This window comes from Gavialis gangeticus, unplaced genomic scaffold (assembly GCF_001723915.1).
Source record: "Gavialis gangeticus isolate Ggan-Ray unplaced genomic scaffold, GavGan_comp1, whole genome shotgun sequence".
NCBI lineage: Eukaryota > Metazoa > Chordata > Crocodylia > Gavialidae > Gavialis > Gavialis gangeticus.
Genome location: NW_017729025.1, coordinates 36565306 through 36570548, shown reverse-complemented (window position 1 = coordinate 36570548; position 5243 = coordinate 36565306). Strand labels below are relative to the sequence as shown.

The 5243-nt window shown below is 41.0% G+C and overlaps 1 long non-coding RNA gene across 1 annotated transcript; it reads left to right on the top strand.

Moving 5' to 3' along the window:
- Positions 1-34: 34 nt before the first annotated feature.
- Positions 35-3859, top strand: LOC109298505. Its single transcript, XR_002097631.1, has 2 exons — positions 35-321; positions 2936-3859. It is a non-coding gene; the product is annotated as an uncharacterized LOC109298505 (long non-coding RNA).
- Positions 3860-5243: the final 1384 nt, after the last annotated feature.

The window sequence follows — 5243 nt, the reverse complement described above, 5'->3', positions numbered from 1 at the left end:
TACCGGACGCCGCCCGCCTGCGGCGCCGGGGGTGCTCCGTCCAGGGTGCCCTCCCCCTCGAGCCTACGACCCTCGCGGGGCGCCGGGCTGGCCCACAAACCTCGCGCGGGACGGGGGCGCCTGGCTGGGGGGCCGCTCTGAGCCCTTCTTCGCCACCGAAAACCCGCTCCGGTATCATTCTGTAGGCGAAAAGAGAGCCACGACCCAGAGGTGGCCCTTTCCTGGGCCGCCTGGGCGGGGTGAGGAGCCCGCCCGGCTCTGTGGAGGGGCACAGGCCGCGGTCGTGACTCCTTCCCCGTCCTCAGGCTGTGACGAGGGCAGGTGGGTGCTCGTCCTTGTCTGACTGAGCTTCGGGGTGAGGGTTGCTGCCCCAGACAACTCGCTGCCTGGCAAAACCTTGCCCATTTTCTAGCAAACTCATTGAGAACGTGGGAAAAGCCAACTCCAGAGCAATCTGTCCAAAGCCGAGGTGGCACCTGGTTTCAGGCCCAGCAATGGAAAGCTGGAGAGTCCAGCTGGCTTGTAGCGGGGTGACCAGTCGTCCCCCTGCCATATTTGAGGGCTAGCTGCCCGGCTGTTTGCTAAAGCAAAGTAAATAAAAGTGGCTCTTTGTTCCGAGGGCACCACCTCACCCCGCTGCAACTCGCCAGCCGCGGACAGGGATTGCAGACATGACCGTGCTCCTGTGGTCCTTACAGCGACTGGAGAAATGGTGCTGCAGCAAACGGTTGATGACCCTGCACGGCTATTCGCTGCGGCTCTATATGCCTCTAGCTGGTTTGTAAAAATTCAGTTTTTAAGAGGGAGAAGGACCCTAACCCAGTGGTTATACCAGATCTGCTCCAACGGGTGGTATGACAGACAATCTTGCCATCTACTTAAAATACTTAGGTACGTGGACAGTTCTAGGATTTACTAAAGGGAGTGTGGCATGCTGACCTCTCCGACTATGGGGGCAAGGTGTGGCTGGTGTAGAGCAGGGAGCTGGGCAGAGAAGAGGCGTACAAGGGCATGGGGACCTGCTGCTGCCCCTTAGGCATCCCTCTTTTTAGCGAAAAGCAGGAACGGGTGTCACCACTTCGCTATCCCTGGTTGAGCCTGGCTTACTGCGCAGCTGGAGCAGGGCAGGAGTAGCTGGGGACAGTGTCGGTAGCAGCAATGGAAACAGTGCACTCACACTGCCGCACCCTCCCTGGACCCACCCCTGCTTAGGTATACGCCCCTGTTGTAGTATCTCAGTGCCTTGCAGTCTTCCATATATTTTTTCTCACAACATCTCTATGGATCTGGGAAGGCTGGTCATTCTCATTTGACAAAGATGATCTGTCCATTCTTTGCCACCAATGCATTCAATCAAGGAGTATCATATAATTACTCTTTCAAGCTGGTTCCATTTCTTACTTACATGCAACCATTAGGGGAAACCATTGCACTTTATGGACTTAAATGTCAGCGGTATGAAGATGGTATACAACTTTTAGCCATTCACAATTTACGTTAAACCAGATAAGTATCCCAGTGCTTTGGCTTAGATGAGAAAGAGCTGACTGAAGTTAAATCCTGGCAAAATAGTAGTTACAAGTCTTTTATTTAGGAGGAAACACTTCAAACTGTTTTCCCACCCTTGGCTTCTTCTAGTGATAAAAAACACATGTAAATTCATTCTGAAGTGACATTAAGAAGGTGACAAAATTATTTAGATTAAAAGATGCAGTGACAATGCAAGCATTTTTTTCTTTATACCAAGCATTGCTCATTACAGTGATTTAGAAATACCCTACCAACAGTGAGCCTCAGAAGGGAAGAGCGGCTGAATATTTATATTTCCTCATGCTTAGATACGACAGAGATGAATACATTTAAATGAAGAGAGAGAAGCAATGAGGATTCTAGTACAATATTCATTGGCTGGTTGAGATAAGCCTGCTTCTATCTTATAATGGAGATCACCATAACTATTTTTATTATCTTACAGAGCTCAGTAGGCCTGAGTACAGACACGAACCAGAAATTTTCTGCATCCTACCTAAAGTCCTGCCTACTTGTGAATCTTACCACATTTACTTTAATGCATACATTTTATTTTTAAAAAGGATCTGTTAATGGCACACATGAATGTGATGTTTATGTCTCTCATGGATTCTATGCCGTTTATATACTTATCAGCCTTGGGTCAAGTCACATGATGCTCTTTAGTATGCAAAGAACTATACTGTGATCTAGGAAGGTGTATAAGCCAGTCATACCTTCAAAGATATTTTCTGACAGATAAATATGTTTCCTGAGATAAATGGATAAAAGTTTCACAGTGCCTGACAACCGCTCCAGAGCATATGCATATAAGTGCAACACACATAATACCTTTGATCACCTAATTATAATCCCTACTTAATACTCACCCCAAAGGGTATCGGTCTTCCATTGCTAGTCGCTTAAAGAAATGTTTGGATTTGCAGATTTATAACCCTCTACTGAGGGAGGCCTTGATGAGCAAAATCATTTAATTCCCTAAATGCTCTAGTAAAATTAAAAGGTAGCATGCATGTGAATCCTCTTTAAAACAAAAAAATGAAAAAACAGAATAAAATACAAAGTTAGACATTACCTGACTCCACATCCTACCTTTTACTTGAATCCTATATCTATAATGCCATACTGTGCCTCAGTTCTGCCTTATGATGGCTACTCTGGAATATTAGTAAGTCATAATTATTGCACACACATTCACACTGCATTTTACCTAAAAAATCTGGAACTCTAACATGAAAAATAACTTGATTATCAAACATACTGAGTTAAGAACGAACAAAATAAAATTAATGAATGGTAATTAAAATATACAAGCAATGATAATAATAATAATGGTAATGATAATAATGGTAACACCAGCAATAATAATTATTTCAGTGAAGTTCATTTATCTTTTGCTTTTTAGGGTGCTCAGCATTTGGAACACCACACAACCAATGTTGCTATTTCCTTAGAGACAAATTTTGGAAAACTGCTTCCTCCATTTGAAAATGCCTTGTAAATAATTCAGTTGCCTGCCTTCTAAATGTTTAATATTTTTGTTCCAATTGTATGTAAATCTATATTGTTTTATTATTAATTATTTGTATTACCAGTTTCATATGGAGGCTGCACTCAAGAGCAGGGTCCAATTGGTCTGAGTATTAGGCAAATGGAGTAAAAGATGAAAAATATTCTTTAAGTTAGGGAGTTTACAGTTTTGATTCATGTGCTTGATTGTGCAAGGTGTAAAAAGCTTCCTACAATGTCATGAGTAAACTAATTATAAATTACTTTCAACAAGTTTTGGAGTCACTCAGCACCTATGCCCCTAAAGCATAATAATTCACAAAGGTATTCTGTAATCTACTTTACTCAGATGCTATCATTCAGTATTGTGACAAACAGTACCTTTTTATTCATGATCATCTGAACTATGTCTTTATAGTGTATAGATCAAACAATTCCAATCCAATTTACCATTGCTTTTTTTTTCTCAGGTAAATTGCAGTTCAATTTTATGGAGTTCAGGGCAGTATATCATAGTAAAGAAAGGTCTATTTCTTTTAAGATTCTGAATATTGAATAGTAATTAAGCAGCTAGTAACTCAGTATTCTCAGGGGGGGTAAACAGACACTGAGATTCACATTTATTATGCTAAGTAGGCTTTTAAGTGGTGATAGTGATGGGAATCCCCAAGCATATGTTATCTGCTCTTTATTTTAACCATTTAATGCTTTTCTTCCTGACAGGCTGCTGCCATGATTTGATTGTAACCTGTGAGACCAAGCTGTACTGCTTGGTACAAGGAATCGATCAACATAATTTTGTAAATTTGCCAGAAGAATGGTATTTCACCATATCATATACATTATGGTGAAAATGTTATAATCAACTATGTTGTTACATTTCTTGCTAAATGTACTTCATACTGCATTGGTCTTCCAATCAAACACTATGTCCATATCAAGAAAACCATAAAAACCAAACCATAGCTGATGGTGGCAGTTGTTAGATTTGGTTACAAAAATAACTATGTTGCTGATATTTTTCTGTCACACAGGGCTCCTGTCTTTTTCAGTGCACAAAATGGATAATACTTACCGAACTATCCAGTATTATGCTTTACCTTGTTTGTACATGTACGCCTCCATGCCTTACCTACTGGAGACTCTTCAACCCCTGCTCTGAACACATCATTTCCTGATGAGCTTTTGCTATAGTTCTCACTGCTACGGTATCTAAATATCTTAGAAACATTCATAACACCTTATGAGATAGAGAAATGTTATTCCTTCTTTATGGATTGACTCAGAAAGGCTTAGGTCAAAATTATATACTAATTCTGGGGTCCATTGCGAGGTGTTGTGGCAGAGGGGGTAATGTGCCTTCATATGGTTCCAGAGTTGTGAATCTGAGCCCTGCTCCTGACACGTCTTGAATTTTTCTATTGAGAAATGCTGACACAAACCAGTTAGAACTGTTTGTAGTTTTATGCAGAAGTTCATATTAAGCAATGCTGCTTAGTTAGACAGTGAACAAAATCAAGCTGTATTTGGCTCTGAGTGATTACTGAATAACATACATCCTTTTCACTGAATGCGGCAGGGTCTCACAGAAAAGGATGATTATGTCTGTGATCCTGTCATTAAAGACTGTATTGTAATACATATGCACATCCAGCCTTAATTAAAATTGCTGCTGATATTGAAATCTTAATGTTCTTTTAACATAGTTTGTTATGTGTTATTTATGAGATTTGGTTTTTTTAAAGTAACCTGAAGCATCATGTTGGCACCCACCTTTATCATAGCAAGCTTAAGACCTTTAGAGTCAGTGGATAGACCTGTGTCAAAAATTAACTGCCCTTTATAGCAATAATATGCTTCTTGTAAAATACCGATTAATACTGAAGACCTAGTATTTCAGATACGGTCAGAGAAGTGCAATTACACAGCAGTTGCATCATCCGCTTTGCTTTGTTTTCTTTGTTTACAAATTAGAAAGAAACAGAATCCTTGTAGCTTCTGAAGGTATCTCAAACTCCAGCAGCATATACAGATGGAGAAATGATAGAGAGTAGACACTTTTACCATATTGCCAACCCCCAGCCATTCATGTATTGTGAGTCAGGCCTCCAACATTATGAAGTTGGCTTAAAAATAACAATATTTAAGAAGGAAAAATCTAAAGTCTTCCCTGGTTGCCAGAGACTGCTGAGAGCAGCAGAGTG